Source organism: Notamacropus eugenii, chromosome 1 (assembly GCF_028372415.1).
Source record: "Notamacropus eugenii isolate mMacEug1 chromosome 1, mMacEug1.pri_v2, whole genome shotgun sequence".
Taxonomy (NCBI): Eukaryota; Metazoa; Chordata; class Mammalia; order Diprotodontia; family Macropodidae; genus Notamacropus; species Notamacropus eugenii.
In genome coordinates, this window is record NC_092872.1 from 549,178,626 (window position 1) to 549,203,976 (window position 25,351).

Here is a 25,351-nt window from a genome sequence, read left to right on the forward strand (position 1 = left end):
GAATCCCTTTACAATCAAAGATCTTATAAAATGCTTGTGTTGACATATGTCGGAGGGGATGGTGGAAAGTTGGAATTGTGAACTGATTCAACCATTCTGTAGAGGAATTTGGAACTATGCCCAAAGGGCTATAAAACTATGCATACCATTTGAGCCAGCAATAACCCTACTAGATCTGTGTCCCAAAAAGATAAAAAACAAAAAGGAAAAGAACCTATATATACAAAAATATTTATAGCAGCTCTTTTTGTGGTGGCAAAGAATTGGAAATAGAGGAGATGCCCATCAATTGAGGAATAGTTGAACTTGTACTATATGATTGTGATGAAATATTATTATGCTATAAGAAATGACGAGCAAGATGCTCCCAGAAAAACTTGTAAAGACTTACATGAGCTGATGCAAAATGGAGTGAGCAGAACCAGGAGATCATTGTACATAGTAACAACAATATTGCACGATGATCAGCTGTGAATGATTTAGCTATTCTCAGCAATACAATGATCCAAGACAGTTCCAAAGGATTTATAATGAAAAAATGCTCTCTTTCTAGTAGATTTAGCACTTCATTGTTAAGGAATTCATAAGGACTTAAATAATTCCCAGTGGTCTCTTAAGATAAAATGCCTTCCACATCCAGGGAAAGAACTATGGAACTCAATCACAGAATAAAGCAGATCATTTTCTTTTCTATTATGTTTTGGTTTGTTTTATGATTTCTCCCATTCATTTTGATTCATCTATGCAACATGACTAAGGTGAAAATGTATTTTATAGGAATGTATGTGTAGAACCTATATAAAACTGAATGCCATCTCAAGGAGGGAGTAGGGAAGGGGAAGGGAGGGGGAAAATCTAAGATATACGGAAGTGATTGTAGAACACTGCAAACAAATAAAATAACTTAAAAAAGAAAAATTTAAAAAAAAGAAAAAATACTCTCTATCTCCAGAAAAAGAACTGGGAGAGTCTGAATGCAGATCAAAGCATACTTTTTGTTTTGGTTTGGTTTTTGGAGGGGGGAGGGTAGGCAATCAGGGTTAAATGACTTGCCCAAGGTCACATAGCTCATAAGTTTCAAGCATCTGAGACCAGATTTGAACCCAAGTTCTCCTGACTCCAGGGTCAGTGCTCTATTCATTTTGTCACTTAACTTCCCCAAAGCACACTTTTTAAAAAAAAATTTGTTTTTCTTGAATTTCTTTTGGAATGTGTTTTCTTTTACAGTGTGACTAATATGGAAATATGTTTTACATGACTGCACAATATAATCTATGTCAAATTGTTTGCCTTCTTAATGAAGGGGGGATGAAGAGAGGGAGAGAATTTGGAACTCAATGTTTTAAGAAGCAAAAGTTAAAAATTGTTTTTATGTTTGATTGGGGGGCAAATATAATATTAAACAAATAATTTTTTTTAAAAGATAATATTCTTGTTTGAATCATTAAAGACAGTTACTATAAGACAGGTAAACACAGCACACAGGAGGACTGCTAGCACAGATTCACTCTTAGTCTGGTCAGACAGGAAAGACACCAAGAAGGGGTTAATAATCTTACTTTATTCTAATCTAATTTTCTCAGAAGAGAATTGCTGATAATGGAAGGACAAACTCCTACAGCATTCCCTAATCACCCTTTTCAAAGGGGTCTGCAAGAAGGGGGCCAACTATGCCTATATCTGGATGGGGTCAATTGAGACAGGCACAACTTGAGCTTCCCCTAAACCCTCAATGGCAGCCTGTTAAGACAAACACAGATTCCCCTCCCAAGCTTTGATGGGGGCCAATCAAGGCACACACAGTGTTCTAGCTTGTGCATTCAACCCTAAACTTCCTCACCCCTTAACCAGTGGCCACCTGCTTTATAGGGCAACAGACAAAGAAGGCATATTGCCAGCAAGAACCTCACAAGTTTACATTACCTCATCCCTGTATTTCACTGTGCCGATGCAGTGGATGTTTATAGTATTTATCATAATATAATGCTGTACACATGTAGTGGAGATGTTTCGAACCCTAATTGTGAGAACTCATATCTAATACCTGGGAACAAGAGATTATTATGGCTATGGATCCCGGGAAACTGAACTCTAAGAAATAATAACAAAAATCTACTTTACACTCGCTAAAATCTACCTTATTTACACTAAAATCCACCTTACTTACAGTTACCATCCCCACAACCTAGCCCACTAAAGGAGTACTATTTTTTTCCAATTTTGGAAATTTTAATTTCTATTAAAAAGTATAAGTATTCAAATATGTAAATAGGAACATAAAAGAATGAGCAAAATGAAACAAAAAGAAATTGCAAATGATGACATATATCTGTAAATTTCTGTTATTTACCATATCTTTACTCAAGAGCACAAGGCCTAAGTGTAGTAGAGGGGTAACCAAATCTTCACTCTTGTTTCCGTGATCCCTTTTGAACTTCCTTTGTGTATATGTATTTAATCTGAATTTGTTGTTGCTATCGTTGCCTTTAATTACATAGTTGGAGCCAGTGTGTATATTGTTCATTTGCTTGTTTTCTTCATTCTGCCTCACTTCACCTCCCCACTTTTTTGTTTCTTATGATGCAATAATGATGCTTTATAATGATATATCATGCAGAAAGCCTTTCTTGATTACTCTGGTCATTAGCATTCTTTGCTACTTCAAATCACATCAATTTACTTGTCTGCATGAATGTTGCCACCCTGAGTAAAATATAGCCTCCTTGAAAGCATGGAATATTTTTCCCTTTATCTTTGTTATTCCCATTCTCCTCCTCACCAGCACAACTGTAGAAGGTAAGCAACTTAATTAATGCTTATTGAATTGGTTACCTAGTTTGATTCCTGTTTTTTTCCTATCACAAACTGTCCTGCCAAGAACATTTTTGTACAGACAGGTCTTTCCCTCCATGTTAATAACCTCTTTAGGATATATGCCAATAGAGGCTAAAGAATGAAATATTTTTGTAATTTTAATTCTATAACTGTGTTTGTATAAAGTTTGAACTCATTCAGAGCCCCAACAGTAGCTTTTTAGACTACTTTCCCACCATCATTCTATCTGTGAATCTAATAGTATTGCCATCATCTTTGTCAATTTTATGGCTCTAAAGATAGAATCTTGGAGTAGTTTTGATTTAATTTCAATTGCCCATTCATATAATTTGATCACTTATTTATTGAAAAATGACTTTTACTCAAAGGAATATTTTTTTTTTAAGTTGGAAAACTGGTCCCAACAAAATCATGAAGTTTGTCCTCAATGTCCCTAGTCTGCCCTTGTGCTGTTCTGCCTTGGGTGGTGCTCCTCCTTGCTCTTAATTATCCCTCCCTCTCTGCTGTGTAGAATGGATTCAAAAGTCATTCAGACTAAGGTATGTCTGAGACCAATTTTAGCGTTATGCTTCACTAGGACAATATATTTTAGTGAGGTCCAATGACTTAAGCTAAAGCACACAAGCTTTAATGGTGGGATTTCAGGCAGTAGGGTTTGGGAAATGTAGTTGGGGGAGGCCATGGGAAAACAAGCCAGGGAAAGGGTGGTCAAGAACCACTTGAAATCACACCATGAAGACAGACAGTCTTTTACTGTCCACTTTCACTGTCTCCTAGTTTCCTTGGCTCAAAAACCTAATGTCATCTTTGACTCAGATCTCTTTTTCTACCTCCTACATCTAATTATCAGGTCTTGTTCATTCTATCAGGTCCCTTGATTCCTTCATGCTATAATCATTTTATTTCTAGATAACCACAAGATCCTCTTATAGGTCTTTTTGCTTCCAATGTCATCTTCTACACAAATGTCAGAATAATCTTCCTAAAACATGTCTGACCTTGCCACTCCCCTGATCAAGGTGCTTTTGTGACTCAATATTGTCTTTGAATTTAAAAAAACCATCAGAAATAATTCTTCAGCTTGCTCTCTATAGAATATAGGCCCAGAGTTGTATCTTTAGTGTGGGCAATGCCTAAAGGTCTACCCCTCCTTCTATTCTTTCTCTATATCTTCTATTGGCAATCTCATTCACTCCTGAGGTTTCAAACACCAAATCTATCTAGAAAAGTCCAAAATCTATATTTTTCAGGCTTGATTTCAAGTGCCATGTCCTTATTTTCAGCTCTAAGTGGAGATATCTCCACCTGGATGTTTCACTAGTACCTCCTACGTAGATGACATGAAGGGGAAAGAGGTTTGGACTTAGAATCAAAAGAGAGGAGTTCAAATTCTAACCCTTCCTTACTAGTTGTATCAACCTGTGTAATGCATGACTTTCCTTTAAATCTGTTTTCTCATTTGCAAAATGGAAATGTATCAGTACTATCTGCCTCACACATTTGTTTTGAGAATTTAATGAAATAATGCATGTAAAATATTTTGTAAACTGGAAAACCTTTTAAAAATGCCAAGCATCACTATAGTTGAAAATTCATCATTTCCAAAAGACAGTTTGCTGTCTTTTCCCTAAACTATTGCCCCTTCTTACTTGACAACTTCTCATTGTGACACCACCATTCATCCTGGTCTCCTGTGTTTTTAATATTGTGGTTATCTTTAACTCTTCCTTCTCCTTGCTTTCTCACATTGAATTAATTGCAAGTTCTATTGATTTCATCTCTCAATATACCAGATCTTGTTGGTTCCATATCTTCCCCTGATGCCTACAAACACTCATGCCTCCTCTATCCTTAGAAAAAAATCTCATTTGGTCCTAATTTCCCTGCTAGCTACCACTCTATATCTCTCCTTTTTTCTCAGTTAAATTTTTCAAAAAGGTCATCTTTCCTCTGTGCCTCTACTCTTTCCTTATTCTCTTCTAAACCCTCTGCAATCTGCCTCCTGATTTCATCTTTCAATCGCAGCCATTTTCTCTAAAGACACTAATAATCTTTTAATTGTCAAGTCTAGTGGCATTTCCTCCACCTTTTCCACCTCTGCAGCATTTGCCGCTGTCCAACACGATCTCAATATTCTTTCCTTTCTATATTTTCATGCTCTCTTGGTTCGCTTTCTACTATTCTGTTTGAGTTTTCTTCCCTGGATTTTCATCTAGATTTTGCCCCTTAGCCATGATTGTCTCTTAACAGATCTGTCCTGAGTCCTCTTCCCCTTTTTTTCTTTATATTTAGTGACCTTATCATCTTCCATGGTTTTTATTACTTTCTCTAAGCAGATGATTCCTAGATCTATTTATCCAGACCTAACATCTTTCCAGAACTCCAGTACCTTATCACTAACTGCCTATTAGACATTTCAAATTGGATGGACCATAGTCATCTCAAACTCAATTTATCTAAAATAAAATGCATTATCTCTTTCTCCTCCAAAATTTCCTTCTTCTGAATTTCCTTACTATTATAAAAAATATCATCATCATCTTCCCAGCAACCCAAATTTGCTGTGCTGCCATCTTCTCATCCTCAGTCTCATTCATCCCACACATGAGGCCACTGCCAAATCTTGGTTTTTCTGCCTTCACTACATCTTTCATATATGTTCCCTTCTCTCTACTCACATAGCCACAACCCCAGTTCATACCCTTTTCACCTTTCACTTTGCAATAGTTTTCTAATTGGCCTCCCCACTGCAGATTAATCCCCACTCCAATCCAACCTCCAACTCAACTACCAAAGTGATTTGGTTCTGACCATGTCATTCCCTTGCTCAGTGAACTCCCATCTACCTCCAAATATTAAACTCTTCTGTTTTAGAAGCTCTTCATAACTAGGAATACTGTCACACTTCTGAAATTCCTGTTTTTGGAGAGGCTGGTGGGTCAATTGAGCTTGGGTGACTTGAGCTCTGACAGGCTAAAATGACTGTCTCTACTAAGTTTGGACCCAAAATGGCAAGATCCTTGTGAATCAGCCCAAGTCAAAAACCAGAGCAAATTAAAGCTTCTCTGATTTGTATTGAGATCTTCCCCTTGGTAGAATTTCCAGCTTAGGTGAGATAGGGAGACCTAGTCTCAAAAATAATAATAATAATAATAATAATAATAATAATAATAATAATAAAGCCTGGTCTCTATCTAACCTTACTAGTCATCTGCAATACTCTCTTCCAGGTACTCTAATCCATTTATACTGGCCTGTTTGTCATTCCTTGCACATGAGACATCATCCCCCCTCTGCATGGAATGTTCTCCCTCCTCCCCTCTGCACCTTAGAATCTCTAGCTTCCTCAAGACTCAACTTAAATGCCACTTCCTGCAGGAAGCCTTTCCCAGTGTCCCCCTCTTTTCCAAATCATTCCACCACCACAACAATATTTCTAGCACTTTAAGATTTGTAAAGTGCTTTTACAAATATCTCATTTGATCCTCCCAATATTGCTGGGAGGTAGGTACAATTATTATCTGTATTTTACAGTTGAGGAAACTGAGGCAGAATCACACAGCTAGTAAGTGACTGCCAGACACAGTGCTAAGTACTGAGGATACAAAGAATAGCAAAAACTGCCTGCTCTCAAAGAGTTTATATTCTAATGGGAGATACAATATGTAAATAAATAGGTACATAGGGTATAGATGGAAAATGACCTATACCCTATGTACCTATTTATTTACATATTGTGTCTCCCAATAGAACTTAACAATTAATTCAGTATGAGAAGGTAAGGAGAAATACTTAGCACCATGTCTGGCATCTAGTAAGCCCTTACTAAAATGCTTGACTGACATCTCTCACTTCCCTTTTCTCCTACTACCATCAACCTAGCATAGGCTCTCACTACAACTCACTAGGATTACTGTAATGGCCATCAAGTCTTCCCACCTCTATTTCCTCCCTCTAATCCATCCTTTACCCCATTTCCATAATCATCTTTCTTTGAATAGAGTTAATCATGTCATTTATCAATCACTCAACAAGCATTTATTAAGCACCTACTCTATACCATGCACTGTGGTCGACACTAAGGATACAAGGATGAAATAGTTTCTGTCTTCAAGGAGATGATATTCTTTTGAGGGGTTGAGGGCTGGGGGCTGGGGACAGATAGGGACAACATGCACACAGATAAGTCATTTCATAAAGTAAACCTCTCGAGCTATATCTCCTTATTACCGTCTAAGTGACTCCTCTCTGCCCAAATTGAGCTATTCTTCATTCCTTAACTTGTTTCTCTACTCTTCCACCACCGTGCCTTGACACCCAGTATTGTTCACTGTGCTTCGAATAATTTCCTTCTCTTTCCCAATCCATCTTTAAACCCAAACTCTACTGTTGCCTCCTTTCAAAAGCTCCCACGAATCATACTGGTCTAAGAAGACCTTTCTCCTGATGCTTCACATACATCTCTGTACCTCTCTGATAAATCTGTCATGGAACATTGTAGGTTATGGTAATTTATGTCATTGTTCTAGCCTTCTCTTAAATTGGAAGCCATCAGACCAAACTGTCTTATCTAAATTGTGTGTCCCTCCTTTAAACACAGTAGGTGTTGAATAAGTATTTAAGTGATTCATTAAGCATTAATGAACCTGGTGGTTTCTCTGCCAGGGTCACAGAGCCAGTACATGTCTGAGGCTAGATTTGAACTCAGAAAGACTCATCTTCCTGCCTCCAGACATGACATTTCATGTACTGTACCACATTGCTGCCTCCAATCCCTTCCTCCCCTTCTCTGTCTTTTAACTCAAAATTCTGTGGATGGTATACCCTGGCAAGTCACTTAACCCTGTTTGCCTCAGCTTCCTCATCTATAAAATTAACTGGAGAAGGAAATAGCAAACCAAGAAAACACCAAATGGGGTCACAAAGAGTTAGATATGACTGAAAAATGACTGAACTCACACCATGTGACAAGCTCTGTACTGAGTACTTTATAAATGCTGTCTTATTTGATCCTTAGTTCAAAAGACAGTTTAGAAAGCATCTAGCATTCATAGTTGAGGAAGTTGAGGGCAGGAGAGGGGCTGTGACTTTCCTGAGAGTTCACTGGTAGCAACATTTAAAAGCTGGGATCAGAAACCAGGTCTTCTAATTTAAGATCTACTGCTCTTTCCATCATGCTTCATGGCTGCTACTGAAGAGTGAATCCTGAAGGATAGTCTGCTAGGATCTTTGATTATTACCTTGCCTGTTAGACATTTTAAATTGGATGGACCATAATCATCTCAAACTCAATTTATCTAAAACAAAATTCATTATCTCTTTCTCCTCCAAAATTTCCTTCTTCTGAATTTCCCTATTACGATTAAAGGTATCATCGTCATCTTCCCAGTAACCCAAATTTCCTATGCTGCCATCCTTCTATCCTCAGTTTCACTCATCCCACACATCAGGCCATTGCCAAATCTTAGTTTTTCTGCTTTCACAACATCTTTCACTCCACTCACATAGCCACAAACCTAACTCATACCCTTTTCACCTTTCACTTTGCAATAGCTTTCTAATTGGCCTCCCCACTGCAAGTTAATTCCCACTCCAACCCAACCTCCAACTCAACTACCAAAGTGATTTGGTTCTGACCATGTCATTCCCTTGCTCAGTGAACTCCCATCTACCTCCAAATACTAAACTCTTCTGTTTTAGAAGCTCTTCATAACTAGGAATACCGTCACACTTCTGAAATTCCTGTTCTTGGAGAGGCTGGTGATTATTAACTTGCCCAGAGATGTCAGAACACACAAACACATGAACACACACATATGAACACATACATACTGCTGACTCAGTAGAGTAATAACATCTCTTGAAGTAGGTTTGTGAGGGATATCCACCCACAGCAGCTGGCTGGATGGCTGAAGTTCTCCGTGAGAAAGCTAACGACTTTGGAGGGTAGGGAAGAGAAGAATGTGATTGGTAAGGAATGAAAGGAAGTAAATTTATTTTTTTTTGCTTTGGAAGGAATCCTTTTACAGAGCTGTATGGAGAGAGTGATTTCACAGGATTTCAAGCTGGAATGATGGAAAGCAGGAGGGAAGGAAGGAAGGAACAAAAGAAAGGAAACAAGTATTCATTAAATACTTACTGTGTATCAGTCACTATACTAAGTGCTTGGTAAATATCATCTCATTTGATTCTCATAACAACCCTGTAAAGGAGGTGCTATTATTATCTCCATTTTAAAGTTGAGGAAATTAAGCAGAGATTAAGTGACTTGCCCAAGGTCACACAGCTAGTAATTGTTTGAGGCTGGATTTATACTTACATCTTCCTGACTCCAAAACCGGGGATCTATCCAGTGGATAGATCCACTGTGCCACCTAGCTGCCTAGCATTTAGTGGAACCCTCTCATTTTATTGATGAGAAGTGAAGTAACTTCCCCAAAGTTACCCAGCTAGTAAGGGGCAGAGCTGGGGCTTGAACCCAAGTCTTCTGAGACTTTTTGCCCCAGTTGCAGTGTTCTTTTCACTACATTACCCTAACTCAAGAGTTCTGTCTAAAATACACTATTGCCTAGATGTTATTTTGCTTCAATCCTCCCTCATAATCTTCCAATACAATTTGGTATAGTAGATTTTGAGGGACAGGTAGACTTTCAACTGACAGAGATGGGAAGGAAGTAGGAATAATCTGAGCAAAGACATGGAATTGGTAACACATGGAAGGGTCTAAAGAATGATCAAGTAGTACCTTTTAGCTGAAACTTAGAGAGGAGTGTGAAATAAATCTGGAAAGGCTTACAGGCTTATTATTATACAGATTATAGGACAGACTGTAAAGGACATTGAATGCCAGACTGTATTTAGGATCATCAGATATACAGCCCACAATTTTACAGAGGAGGAAGTTCAAGGTAAGTGGCTTTACCAAGGTCATACTCCTACTACGGGTTAGATTCATATTTTAATTCCAGTTTACTTGCTCTAGGTGGACAATGATAAATCAGCTTAGTAGTTTCCTGCAGTAGGGCTGTGGGAAATATCCTCCCACAGAAGCTGGCTTGATACCTAAAGTACTCTGTGAAAAAGCAGAGTTCTTTAGGAGAGTAAGGAAGAGAAGAATGGGAATGATGATGAATAAAAGTGAATTCTTTCTATTTTCTTGTTTTGGGGAGGAATCCTTCAACAGAACTACTTATTGAGTGCAGTTTTATGGGAGCTGGAATAGCTTATAGAAGGAAGAAGGAAGGAAGGAAAGAAGGAAGGAAGGAAGGAAGGAAGGAAGGAAGGAAGGAAGGAAAGGAGGGAAGGAAAGAGGAAAAAAGAATGTAGAAAGAGAGGGAGAAAGAAAAGAAAGAAGGAAGGAAAGAAAAAAGAAAGAAGGAAGAAAAGAAGAAATGAAAAAAGGAAAGGAAGGAAAGAAGGAAGGAAGGAAAGGAAAGAAAGAAAAGTAATTGAAAGGGTTTGAGAGTGAGCAAGGGAGTAATACAATGAGATCTGTGCCCAAGGAAAATCACATATACAGACAATCTCTGAAGGAGGCCCTGAGGGCCCTTTTATAAAAGAATATGACTGTCAATTCATTCAACAAGCATGTCTTAAATATCTTCTATCTGTAATTCCCTGTACTATGTGCCAAAAATATAATAATAAAAATGAAACAGCCCCTACCTATCCTTAAGGAGTTTGTATTCTACTGGGGTTGAGAAAAACAAAGTGTCCACAAATGAATAAACACAACATTTAAGTCTAAACTTCCCCTCACTTGTCCTGAAATCACTTTTGACTTCCAAGAGGCACCCATCATTCCCAGAGGAACAGCTGAACATCTGTGTTCATTCTCTGTACCATCATCACAATTTTACAGGTCACAATCCAGTTCACCACCACCAGTCAGGAAAGGGTTGATGACCTAGCATCTGGTGGTCAGCTGGTTTCTCATAGACAAGGGAGCTTGCTGGAGTCCAAAGAAGAGGCTGAAATACACAAAGAGTGGAGGTCAAAATAGGAGAATGAAAGTTGAGCAGGAGATTTGGAGATGGAGAATCAACAGGAAAAATGAGATGACAGATGTTGGCAGTTCTGGCCAACAAGGCTTAAAAGGAAGGAGGAAAACAGCATGACCCAAGGGAAAGATCATGGACTCACAGAATCTTTGTTCAAATTCTGGCTCTGCCACTTAACCACCTGTATGACCTTGGGCAAATCATCTCAACTTCCTGGACCTCTGTTATTTGTAAAATGATGGGATTGGCTGAACAAATGGCATATGAATGTAATAGTATACTCCCATGGCTCTAAATGTATGAGCCTGAAGAACTGGAATCAGAATATTAGAGGGAGCTTGACCTTAGCTATCCAATCCCCACATTTTTTTAACTGGAGAACTGAAATCTAGAGAGGGAAAGTCAAGTTAAGCAGAATAGAACAATGTGTTTTAAGTGCCTAAAATGTGCAGGTTTACACACACACACACACACACACACCAGGTAAATGGTATTTCTCATACAATGAGAATCAAGTTGCCGGGAGGTGGTGGAAAAGCCAAGTGCTCAAAGTCATCAGTGGAGATCATGGGCAGCCATTCCTCCTGTGTTCCAGCCTAGAATTCTTTTGCAGAAGGGTTGCCTTCTTCTCCTTAAAGGGGAAACTTTCTCAGAAGAAGGCTTTATTCTCATCCTCTCCCAGACTTTCCCTTTCCCCAAGGCTGGAAAAAAGGGTTATGTCCACATTCTTCCTAGAAAGACATGAGGAGATTCAGGGAAGCTGATGGAGGCAGTGATTACTAACCTAAGATAAGAGGAAAATCATTCCCGTCCCATTCCACTTATCCCACTATTAGGAAGCAATGGTGGTGAAATAAAGGACTGCCTACTTGGCTCCACCCAAAATCAGTAGTTTTTTTTTGGGGGGGGGAGTAATCTGGAGAGTAATCGCAAAGAATCATGGGATGTCAGAGCTGGAAGGGATAGCTAAGAGTCCAAGCCCCTCAGCTGACAGAGGAGGAACCTTCAAATCAGGAAAGAGAAATGGCCAATAGTGAAAAGAGCCCTGAGCTGGTAATCAGAAGAATGAAGTTCTTTCTATCCCCTCCTCCCTACTCACCCCAAGTCCTCTCCTACACATTGGTTTTTTTTTTAGTTTTTTAACTTTTTTCAGTGAACAAGTATTTATTTTCTCTCTCCCACGTCCCTCCCAGTGAAAAATACTCAGAACAAAACCTTTGTAAAAATATGCATCGTTGAGCAAAACAAATTCCCATATAGTCTGTATCCAAACATGGATGTCTCAATCAGCATTTAATGATGCTTATTGACTGACAACTGCTTATTGGTGGTTATTAATAAGTGATTCATGTTGACTGATTGATCTTGAGGCCATTATCTTTTTGTTGGGAGGTGGATAGCATGCTTCATCAAGACCCCTTTAGAATCGTGGTTGAGATTTGCATTGTTCAGAGTTCCTAAGTTTTTCAAAGCTGTTCATCTTGTCCATGTTGTTATTTTGCAAATTGTTCTTCTAGTTCTGCTTACTTCCCTTTGCAAAAATGAATACAAGTCTTCCCAGGTTTCTCTGAAATTGCTCCTTCCCTCATTTTCTATGGCACAATAGCCAGAGCACAGTGGCAAAGTAGAATATTAAACTTGGAATCAGGAAGACCTGAGTTCTAATTCTGCTTCTATTCCTGCCACATATTTACTTAGCTGTGTGATTCTAAGTAAGTCACTTATCCTCTTTCGGTCTCAGTTTCCTCATCTGTAAAGTGGAGATAATATCACCTACCTCACAGTTCTGTTGTGAGGATCAAATGAGACACTTTAACATATGTGAGTGCCAACCATATATGTGTGTATATGTATATATGTTAGTTATTATTAATGATATTTCATTACATGCATCAGCCATTCCCCAGTTGATGGGCACCCCTTCATTTCCCGTTCTTTGCCACCACAAAAAGAGCCGCTATTGTTTTGTACTTGCATCCCTTTTCCTCTTTCCTTGATTTCTTTGCACCCCTACACACTGTGTGACTTGATGTATCATTTCACTCCTCTGAGCTAACATGGGAACATTTGTACTTCTCTGACAGGATTACTATGAGAAAAGTAGTAAGCCTTGAAATATTAGAGAAATAGATATTATTGGTGGTATCATCATTATCACACCTCTGAGTCTCAACTGTCTCTATAAAATGAAAACTACAGCACCGTGCAGGTCCAGGCCCTGTGGTCCATTACCCTTAAGAGCTCTTTTAGTTCTAAGGTCTATGACTGCAATGCAGGAAGATGCTGAGGCTGTTCTAGAGAAGACGGTTAATCAATCAGTTAATAAACATTTTTTTAGTAGTAGATGCACTGTTTTTTCCTTTTTTCTTTCTTTTTTTAAAAAAAAGTTATTTTTAGTTTACAACATTCAGTTCCACAAGCTTTTGAGTTTCAACTTTTCTCACCCTCCCTCTTCTCCCCTGTCCCCAGCATGCAATCTGATATAGCTCTACATATAGATTGACATTAAGCATATTTTCACATTAGTCATGTTGCAAAGAGGAATTATAAACAATGGGATAAACCGCAAGAAAGAAAAAATGAAACAAAAAAGAGAGAGAACAAATAGTATGCTTCTATCTACATTCAGATTCTGTAATTCTTTCCCTGGATTTGGATGGCATTTTCCATCATGAGCCTTTTGGAGTTGTCTTGCTGTGAAGAGCCAAGTCTATCAAAGTTATTCATCAGACAATATGGCTGTAACTGTGTGCGATATTCTCCGGTTCTGCTCCCCTCATTCAGCATCAGTTCATATAAGTCTTTCCACGTTTTTCTGAAGTCTGCCTGCTCATCATTTCTTATAGCACAATAGTATTCCATTGTATTCATATACCACAACTTGTTCAGTCATTCCCCAATTTATGGGCATCCCTTCAATTTCCAATTCTTTGCCACCACAAAGAGAGCTGCTATAAATATTTTTGTACATGTAGGTTCTCTTCCCGTTTTTATGATCTCTTTGGGATACAACCCTAGAAGTGGTATTGCAGGGTCAAAGGGTATACACATTTTTATAGTCCTTTGGGTATAGTTCCAAATTGTTCTCCAGAGTGGTTAGAGCATTTCCCAACTTCACCAACAATGCATTGATGTTCCAATTTTCCCACATCTTCTCCAGCATTTACAATTTTCTTGTTTTGTCATGTTAGCCAATCTGACAGGTATGATATGGTACATAAGAGTTGTTTTGATTTGCATCTCTCTAATCAATAATGATTTAGAGCATGTTTTCATATGACTATAGATAGCTTTAATTTCTTCCTCTGAAAACTGCCTGTTCATATCCTTTGACCACTTATCAATTAAGGAATGACTTGTATTCTTATAAAATTGACTCAGTTCTCCATATATTTTAGAAATGAGGCCTTTATCAGAGTCACTGGTTGTAATAAACATTTATTAAGCCCCTACTACATACAAGGTAGGTGGAGTAGAGAGAATATCAGGTCCTGAGTTCAAATCCAGCCTCAGGCACTTGTTAGCTGTGTGACCCTGGGCAAGTCACTTAATCCTATTAGCCTTAGTTTCTTCATCTGAGAACAATATATAGAATCAAAGAATTTCAGAGCTTAAAGGAACCCCAGCAGCTTTCTATTCTGACCTGTATCCTAGAAGGAATCCCCACTATCGCATATCCAAGAAGAATCATCCAGCCAATGTCCCACTTCCCCTGTCTGCTTTCCATCCCTGGGAGCATATGATCACCTGGAGGTGCCACACACAGAAAGATTCATTCTCCCCTCCAGGAGAACCAGGTCTGTGTCTCTGGAAGTAGCCTCACATCTTGCAGCATCTCTCTCTTTTCAGCTCTGGTTCTCTCCCTCTTGAAAGCCAAGTCCAAGGCTGTATGTAGCCCATGAAATTGCTGTTAAAGAATGAATCAAATGAGTTCCTGACATCAAAAGAGCTAAGGAGATGTGAGGGATTCAGGATGGCATCACCAGGCATGTTCTCTACACAACATTTACTAAGTACCTACTGTATGCAGAGCAATCAATTGGACATTGTAGAAGATCATAGAGCTTATGTTCAAGTAGGGGATATAATAATGATAATAACTAGCATGTAAATAACACTTAAAGATTTGTAGAGGACTTTACAAATTTATATTTGATCCTCAAAGTAATCCTGTGACATCAGTTGCTATTATTATCCCTATTTCATAAATTAGGAAGCTGAGGCAAGTTAAGTGATTTGCCCAAGGTCACACAGCCAATAAGTGCCTGAAGGAAGATTTGAACTCAGATGTTCTTGGTCTCATAGCTGGGACTTGAACTCAGGTCCTCCTCACTCTGAGAATGATCCTCACATAATTACACCACACAATAAGATACAATAAATACATGTGAGAGATACAAAATTGAGTTTTCTATGAAGTCCAAGAGGACAATGCACATACAATCTATTGCTAATGAGCATAAGGAAAAGTAGAAGGTGGGTAGGTGGCTCAGTAGATAGAGTGCTGGGCCTGGAGTCAGGAAGACTGGAGTTCAAATCTCGCCTCAAATGTACGATTCTGGGCAAGTCACCTAACTTCTGTTTGCCTTAATCCACTGGAGAAGGAAATAGCAAATCACTCTAGCATCCTTGCCAGGAAAACCCCACGGATAGTATGATCCATGTGGTCATGAAGAGTCGGATTTGACTAAACAAAGTACTCAAGACTCTTCATTTTCTACTCAATGGTGACTTTTGGGTACAGCTAACAGTTTATAAGTCAAACTTGGCAGACAGTATTTCTGCAGTTACACCTGAGGTCTCACCTTAGCATTTGCCAGATTTCTTTTTTAAAGAGGAAGAGTCCTGAGTTACAGACCTTTAGTGAGAACTCTTGATGATGATAAACCCTTTTAAAAGGCTGTGAAAATAGTGTGAATTCAGGACCTAGAGCTTAATATTAACACTACCTTGTGATAATAAAGACCCATTCTTCTTTTGAACTTTACAAAAATAGAACATATTCCCTACTCCAATGGCACCAACATTCACATTTTGCACAATATAAATGGCGTGAACTAAATTTAATACTATTTAATTTAAACTGTTTTATTATAAACTTAATCTCAGAAATACAATCAAGTATCAAACCCCCAACAAAAACATATAATCTAAGCTCTTTTGAACGTTACATAATATATGAAATTTAACAAAATAGCAGCCCCTATTTGTTTTGTGTCCCCTTTGGAACTCATCATAAATCTGTGGTTCTTCAGATATAATCAACATTTCAATAGCATTTCAAGAGGTAACATGGCATAGTGGAAGCTGGCCTTAGGGTTATGGGGATCTGGGTCCCATTTCAGTTATCTACAATAGTCTGTGTGAGTGTGGACAAGTTACTACATCTCTGTGCTCTAAGACTCTATGTTGCAGAGAAGATGTTGAAGTAATAGTGAACTTCTCCACCTATACCAATGAAATCACATGTCCATTCTCTATCCCTTTAGGGTTTACAAAGTATAATACATATGTTGTTTTATTTAATTTTAGTAACCTTAAGAGTCAGGTAATACAGGTATTATTAGCTCCATTTTAGAGATAAAGAAACTGAGGCTCAAAGAAGGATCAGTTACTTGCCCATGAGCACACATATCAGAGGTAGGATTTAATCCCAGATCTTCTTGACTCCAAGACCAGCATGCTATCTATTACACTACATTGACTCTTCAGTGTTCATGGACAAAATTTATATTGTCCTCTTAATTATGTTTTATTCTCTCTGCATGACTTTATTAAAGTCTTTCTTTAATTTTTTACATTCTTCATATTGACCATTTTTACTTTTATACATCAATGGAACACAGATCTCAACTCACTTATAACTTTTCATTCTGCACAATTTTTTCTATTCGAAGCATACTGTTTTTACTTTTTTTTATTGTTTGCTTTTTCTTTCTTATGGTTTTTCCCCTTTGTGTTGATTTTTCTTTCATGGCATGACTAGTGTGGAAATATATTTATCATGATTGAACATGTGTGGCCTATATCACATTACTTGCTATCTTGGGGAGGGGAGAAGGGAGAAGGGAAGGCAGGCCATAAGGGAGAAAAATTTGGAACTCAAAATTTTACAAAAATGACTGTTGAAAAGTATCTTTACATGTAATTAGAAAAAATACTATTAAGGAATAAAAAAAAGAATTTTTGTCTATGTCATCCCATGAATCCTTCATAAAGGATCTACTTCACATGCTAGAGACTTTCCTCTGGGACTCAAAGTATTTCCAATGGCAGCCCTCATTCTGTCCATCTGTTGGTCTTCTTTTACCACACAACTGGCCCACTCTTTTTACTCTTGCCAACATCTTTTATTTCATTTTTTTGCATATACTGATAATAGGTTTTGTCTTACTTACTCCTACCATGTATTTTTCCATTGCTTTTAAATCTCTTATAGTCTTGATTCTTGAAAGATGGCAGTAATGAGATATAACACCCCTGGGAAGTGTTCAAAAGGTGTCTTTTCATGGCTGATAATAGTTTGGAATCTTTGGAAATACTGCAAAATTTCCTCAGATGTGATCCTACATGACTTTATCTTCCCATTCAATTGTCTATTTACGGTGGCTTTCCAAGATATAAGTACTAATGGATTAACTTATGGCCTATCTATACAACTGAATGCCATTATCTAGGACTATATGAATTCTTCATCCACTTGGTTTGTCCAGTGTGAATAACCAGGCCAATATATTTGAGATGGAGGTTGATCTCATTCAAGAGATCCTAACCTTTTGTGGGGCTTGATGCCATCAGCACAATGTCATAAACAGTGATGAGGAGATAATTTCACCATCCCTAGGGAATCTCTCTTCTCTTTGACTTTGCACACAGCATATTGAGGGGAGCTCTTCTCTCTCCTTAACCTCCTTATAGGATCATAAATTTAAAGCTGGAAAAACCTCAAGGAAGAGTTAATCCATCCTCCTAAGTTTACAGATCTTGAAACTAAAGAAGTGAAGTAATCTGCTCAAGGTCACATGGTAAGTGGTAGAGTTGGCATTCAAACCCAAGTCCTCTTTCTACTCAATCCAGTGCTCTTTCCTTTGTATATAGCTGCCTTTCTACATCCTTTCTGATGTTTGAACACCTTTAGAAAGCACATGTCTTCATATTTCATGCCCTGCTTCCTGCTGACAACCAAAGGATCTCTGAATAAATTTATCTCTGAACATGAGCGTAAAAGATACTGGATAAAAGCTTGGGTTTACTAGTCTATGATGAACAAAAAAGATAAATAGTAAACTCAGTGGAGGAAGAAACTCATTTTATGGCACAGAAGTTTTCAGTTATATTGATATGCGACCATTTATTCAAATGACCTTCAGTTGTTGGATATTGAGGTGTTTTCTAGGTTTTTGCTATCACTAATTAATTGGTTATGAATATTTTACATTAGTAATGCTTTTTTATTTTTAATATCACCCATAAGAAATTTTTGAAAGGAATAAAAAATCTTTATGTATAAAATACATATAACAGTATTAATTTTAACATTAATATATTATTGTAAACCAGGTACCCAACAAAAGAATGATTGAACAAATTGTGACCTACAAATTAATGAAATATTATGATGTAAGGGAAGATGAATTTGAAGAATTGAAAGAAAAAATGGAAGACTTGTATGAAGTAATACATCATGAAGAAGGCAGTTCCAAAAGAGTGAAACATATATACTAGCTGAAACTATGGAAGTGAATATGACTGAGGGTGGGAAAGTAAGGATGGAGCACTGTTACTAGTATCTGATCCTGTTCAGCAGTAAGGATCAATGTATGTGCTGTTAAGTGCTCACTCCGTGTGTCATGCTTACTGACTAGAGGGCACACTGGGGTACCAGATTATCTGCCACTCCCCCTTATACAGTTGTTGGTGGGTTGCCTTTCCCATTAGCCAAGGGGTTGGTGTGGATTATCCAATCAGATCATGGCTCAATACCTATACATCCTTTAGGATAAACTCATCTCCTCCCTCCATTTTGTTCTCATATTTCTGTTAAGATTCTTGCATGTACAAACCCAGGCTGAGGAAATCAGAATCACATATGGTAGAAGACCTTTCTGGGATGACAGAGAATGCCAGAGCTAGACCGTTTGCAGACATTCAGGGGAACTCAATTTGTTTGGGAATTCTTATGACCTTGAAAAATTGGCATCTGCCCAAGTTTGGGGGCACCAGATAGGAGGAAAACAGGCAAGAATGAAATACGAAAAGATGTTTTCATCAGAAGAATAAGAGGAGAGAAAGCAGGCAGATGGCAAGAGTGGCCTGGAGCTGAGACCAGATCAAACTGGAGACCATAATAGTGGTGGCAGATGGGGAGAGTGAAATGAACTAAAAGCCCTTTCCTTTCCTCTGTTTTTCCAGAACACAGGTCTAGGATAATTTGTACACAGGCTTTAAAATCTCGATCACTTTCTTTAACAACTGTTCCTCAGACCCAGACAGGAGGAGGGTGTAGGAGAAAGAGAAAAGAGGTAACCCTGGCTATAAGGCTAATTAGAGTCTGCTATACCTTGTCTGTGTTCTTAGGTTACTTGATATTACTAATAAATGCCATTGACAGTGATTTTTATCTAAGCCTATGAATGTGTGATTTGAGATTTCCAAAGATTACCCCAATTAGAATTTCTTCAGTTTTGATCATTTACAAATAATACACCAGAGAAAGAATGAATAAGAAAGTGATTCAGTAGCAGAGGGATGGTGGGGTTGGTGGGTTGTCACAGAATATATTTGAAAGGAATCGCATCATCTACCCACTGTCTTGTGGCCTGTAGTCCACAAGGTCTAGGCTTGTATGGATAGGAATAAGATTGAGGATGTGATTGTGATTTGATTGATATAAAGAAATCTTGGGTGGAGAAACTCCCTTCTCTGTCTTCTCTCTCAACTATAATCTTCATATGTGTCAGAGACAGGACCTGAATACAGGCCTTCCTGACACTGAGGTCACTTCTTTTTCTCTATCTCTTACTTTATACTGTCTCTTCCAGCTTGAATATGATTCTTTAATCAGACCATTTGAAACAAATAAGAGCAAATAACTTCAATAAATCATGCCTTTGACTTCTTCAGTCTGAGTTCCTCTACATTAGCTCTGCCTCCACTCCCCAATGGCAGGAATTCCCTGAGCCCCTTATGCCTACCCAATGCTTCCAGGGGGAGCTGGCAAGGCATTCACCTGAAGTCTGTCAGTCATTAATCCTATGATGTTGGAACAATCTTTCTTTAATAGAAACGTGGAGCTCTTCTGGTCTCTCAGAATCGTGTAGCTTTCTCATTACATATGGGTCTTTAATTGGGGTTTCTGTTCCTTGCATATTGGCCAAGTGTGTACACATGTCTATGATGGGGGTGGGGTGGGGGAGGGCTCCTCTCTGAGAACAAATAGCCTGGGTGTCACAATTCTGCCTAGGCAGCCAAGGAGAGAGAATATGCTTTTTCTGTTAGCAGTGAGCCAATTGCCCTCTCTTCCTCACATTCAAAACTAGATCTTTTAAAATTCCCTATCCCAGCTTCCTCTGTCATCATATGGCCATGCATGGTCTTTGGATGTTTTCCCCCAAAACCTTTTTAAAAGTTGAGTAGGCACTAGGTGAAGACAGTATTAAATACTAACAAACCAACAATTAAATACAAAGGATAATGCTGATTTATGTTGTTTCTACTTTAAGTATATCTACAATATAATCGTAAAGAACAACATTTACAACAAAAACCCTGAAACTGAATGCCATGTAATTATAGGGAGTAAACTTGACCCTGTAAAAGGGTTTAGAAAATGTACCTTCTTTCCTTCTTTAAAGAGGCAAGGGACTATGGATGCGCAACATGGCATATATTGGCAGACTTGGTTGAACATATGATCATAGATTTGGAACTGTGGGTTCCAGTGTAGTGTAACTATAATATTGATACCGCTACTCAAATTAATCAGGTTATTGTGATTTGATGGGTATCAGTGATTGTATTAGTGAAAAGCTCAAGTTGGCTGTGTTACTTAATGCTGTTAGGATAAGACTTTTGAATGATTACTCTGCCATATATTGACTTATCTATCAGCTAAATCATATTGTTAGTTAGAAATGTAATCAAAATGTAATTGCTACATTATAACTTGTTATAATAAAATTCATTTGCTGGTGCAATACCTCCTCACCCCTATGAATCACTACCATCCACTCTCTAGTGACCTTTGCTTCAAACTCACAACTTCCTTGGACCGACCCTAGGTTAGTGCTGGTCAAACGCTAGTGTCTTATGACTTGTGGAAGGCCCTGAAATGTTATTGAAAGGGTCTTAGGACCTTTGGAAAGCCCCTGCTGAGACCTGTTAGTGAAGTGTAACATTTCCCAAGTGTATAAAATAGCTAGAAACCAAAGGGAGGGTCCCTAATTGTGAGGAAGATCTTGGACCTAATTGATTAGGGATCCTTGGACTACCTAATAAATTGATGAATAATGCCTGGAGTTCTCAGTGACTTTTGTTACAGATTAGAAATTTATGGCCCACAAAGAGACATTAGAGTTCATCAAAATCCAACTCTCGAATTTTATAGGTAAGGAAACTGAGGCTCAGAGAGGTTAAATGACTCATCCAGGATCACATAGCTAGTAAAAGTCTATAGCAGATGAGGGTTAGTTTTGTGAAACTGCTTCTTTTTCTATTTAGTTTTTATTCTTTGCTCCAAGGGGTGGCTTGCTGGGTAGGGAAGCTAGAAGGAGGGATATATTTGGGAATGGATGTAATGTAAAAACAAAAGATATCAATAAATATTCATTTTAAAAATTAAGTGTAGCTCTTCCTCCTCTTCTCTTCCTCATTGTTACCACCATCATCTTCCTCCTTCTCCTGACGCTGCTACTTTTCCCCGTTCCTTAGGAGTGGACCATCCTGGTGCCTCTTTTGTGAAGCCCTGGCTAAGGAGACCCCTGGACTCATCATAGCTGACGAAAAGCTGAAGGAAGGAGGCAAGACTGAAAACAACAACCACATGTAATTTGAAGGTACCAGGGTTTGGTGGTACAATTTATAATTAAGAGGCACACATCACTTAGTAAACTAAAGAAAGCCTATTGTGAGTCACAGGGTTTGTCAATGAGGCAGATCAGATTCTGATATGATGGGCAACCAATCAATGAAACAGACACACCTGCACAGTTGGAAATGAAGGACGTAGATACAATTGATGGACTCCAGACAGGAGGTGCTTACTAAAAACAGCTTCTACAACTCTACTCAAGAACTGTGCTCCCAAGGAAAACAATACATTCACAATTAGAAAACCAAGATTTGGTTCATCCACGTCCTGACTACTGCAGTATAATTTTCTCTCTTCATTGATTTCCTTCCCTCATTCCTTTATTGTACATAAAGTGACTACTGTATGTGCACAGACATAATGCCTTTTTTTAATCAAATGACTGATAGTATGTTTTGATCACCATCAAATAGAGATGGGGAGGGGAAAAAACAAACTGGTTCTGTGAAAATAGCCCTTTTCTCCATTTGTGGCATGCTCATTCAACTTTTATCTTTATATTCCAGTTATTTTGCTCTTACTGTTTAACATCAACAATAAAAAACACAAAAAATCCTTGCATACCTTGTTTGATTGGATAATTTCAATGTTTTTCTTTTATTATTGTAAAACCAAGGATGATTTTATAACTTTTTTGCATGTAGCTGTTACATGCAAGGCAATCTCTTTCTCAGTAAGCATAAATCACTACTAAGAAATTGGTCCTAGATAGTTTTCCCTTCAAATCTTGTTTCAGTAAACTTCTTATTTAAAAAAAAAATTAATTATGCTTTCTTTTTCCCAAAAAAGTAAACTACAGATGTAAAAGGCGGCAAGTACGGTCATTGGTTCATGTTATTTTGCTTAACTCTCCTCTCTCAGTAGGTTTTGTTCCTAGTCTGCGAGTTAGTATGCTAAAACAAAAAAGAGGAAAGAATACTGATTTATTCCTAATGATGTCATTGCAGATTCTAGCTTCTATCTGTCTGCAGGGGAGGAAGCAGTGAGATTAAAAAATAGGGATGTGAAAGTTAGAACACGTGGGAGAATTAGACTATCCCTTCAGAAGTGGCAGGAGAGACCCACAGTGTATAAGCCTGGCTAGGCAGACTTCAGCTGTGCTAGTCGTGGCTTTTAAACAAGCACATCTTCTATCTTAACTCAGCAGGAGATGGTATGTTGTAATGGAGCTATGACTGGTATTGGACTGGGGGATAAGGATTCAATTATTTACTAACAATTTTATCTGTCCAATGAAAATTGGTCAGGTGCCTTTACTTTTCCAGATCTCAGTTTCCTTACCTGGAGAATAAGTGGATCAGTCTTGATGATTTCTTGATTCTCTTCCAACTCTAAAATCTTATGACCCATTAGCCATTCATCAGTCTGACAAGACGAGTGGGACCAGAACTGGCTCACGGAGCCATAGAACATTAAATATAGAAGGGTCAAAAGAATGCTAAACTGGAAATGCTAGACTCCCAGAGATGGGAGGGACCTTAGAAATGATTTATTTCCTGATCATTCAATATATGGCCTGCAGTCAAATGTGCCTGCTTGACTTTGGGTCATGGCACATCTGAGATTTTCAGACCTAACCAAAAATAAAAAAGTTTTATCTAGTCAGCCAATACACATGAACTAGCTGGCCCTAGAAGGCCTAACATAACCCAAGTCGTTGTGTAGCTGAATGCTGGCAGTTTACATTTAATCATGTCAATTAAGTAGAATGTGATTAATTATATAGTTCAACTCACATGACCCACACACATAGGAATTGCTGATCATATGGCAAACTGTTGAAACACTCTGGATGCCTGTTATCTATCCTGACCACCTTACTTTATAGATGTGGAAACCGAAGCCCAGACAAGACAAATGATTTGTTCAAGTTAACACCACTAGTCATTGCCAAAAGCTGGATTAAAACTCAGATTTTCTGACCTACTAGTCTAGTGCTTTCTTCCATCTTTGGAAGGAGGGAGGGAAGATGGGGAATGCTTGGAAACTAGGAGAAACCCTGAAATTCTGAGTAGGGATTGGGTTTCCTAGTTCTGTTTGAGAAGGGGGAAGAGAGATGGAACCAAATACCCCTAACGTGTTCCAGCAAACCTGATCTTTCGCTGAACATTGGTTAAATTGGGACCAGAAATCTTTGGATTTTGTAAAATCATCCATTCCAAAGCTTGGATAGGGGATTAGAGGTTTCTTCTTTCCCCCATTCTTCCTTCCTCCCATTTTCCTTTGTATTCATGATAGAAGTTTTTTCTGCAAAAATTCAAACTTGTTTGGGCTGAACCAAAGGGAGAAAGGATCATTGCACAGATCAGTCAGTAGGGGGACCGTTGCACTGCTGGAGGATGGTGCAGGCATGGCAGTTGGAGCTTAGTGATTCGTCTAGTAGAGTTAGTGAAGCTGGGGTACGTGAGGAGGGAGAAACTAGACAGAGGAAAGAAACAAGATCGTGTAGTGGCAATGATCCCCGTAGGGCTGAGTCATCTCATCCCAGATAATAAGGATGGACCAATTGAGCAGGAGAAGAAAGAAGAGAGAGAAGAAATGCAATATTAACTTTAATAGCCTCATGTATTGTAAAATCTGAAAGGGATTTTTAGAGAGTTTCTAATTCATCACCTAATTTTACAGAGGAGGAAACTGAAACCCAAAGAGAAGGAGTGACTTGCCATAGCTACTAAGAGACAAGGTTTCCAATGAATTCAAACTGATTCAAAACAAGAAAGAGAAAGTCGAGGGAAAAAAAAAAGAACTATCTTTGAATGGAGTTTCTTCATTGTTGTGGTTTGTTCTGATGAAATCTAGGACTTTTAAAATTCTGGAGAGGCAGTGTGGCTGCAGCAAAGAGTATACTAACCTTGGAATCAGGATGTGTGTTGGTTCAAGTATGTTGAAACAGATGTCTGAATATCTTTCTGTCTCTGAAGAAATCTTCAGGATTCCACGTTATCGCCTCCTCTTTTCATCATGCCTCCAACTCCTCAGAGGACCCTTCAAAGAAAAAAGGGGTCATCAAAAGGTTAAAATGCTGAGTCAGCCACTAATTGATGGATTTTTTCCTCCAACTATAGCAACTCATGAAGACTGTCCACCGAGGTTTGATAGTGAGAGGACAGGAGCGGGGTGGATAGAGAGGTAGGCTCCTCTGCCTCCATTCACCTGGAACCCATGTCATCAGAAGCTCAGATCCCTGAAGTAGTGTCACTGCGTCATAAATTTAAAGTTGGAAAGGACCTTAAAGTTCACCTGGTCCAGTTTCTTCATTTTATAGGGTGAAGAAGCCAAAGCATCTACAGGAAAGTCTCAGTTAACAGAATGTTGGGCTTGCAGTCAAGAAGAACTAGGCTTGAATCTTGCCTCAAATGCTTTCCAGTTTTATCACCTTGAACACTTAAGTCACTTGACCCTTTGTACTTTGGCTTCCTCATTTGTA

The 25,351-nt window shown here is 38.4% G+C and overlaps 1 long non-coding RNA gene across 7 annotated transcripts in view; it reads left to right on the forward strand.

The window, feature by feature from the left end:
* LOC140520355 (uncharacterized) overlaps positions 1-24,782 on the forward strand; it is a 99,150-nt gene extending 74,368 nt beyond the window's left edge. For 5 of the 7 annotated variants that reach the window (XR_011972465.1, XR_011972471.1, XR_011972468.1 and 2 more), the window contains one exon: positions 21,765-24,782. This is a non-coding gene — a long non-coding RNA (uncharacterized lncRNA). Of the gene's footprint in view, positions 1-17,753; positions 17,861-21,764 lie in introns of all 7 variants that reach the window. The other 2 variants (XR_011972467.1, XR_011972470.1) reach the window with 1 other exon arrangement.
* Positions 24,783-25,351: the final 569 nt, after the last annotated feature.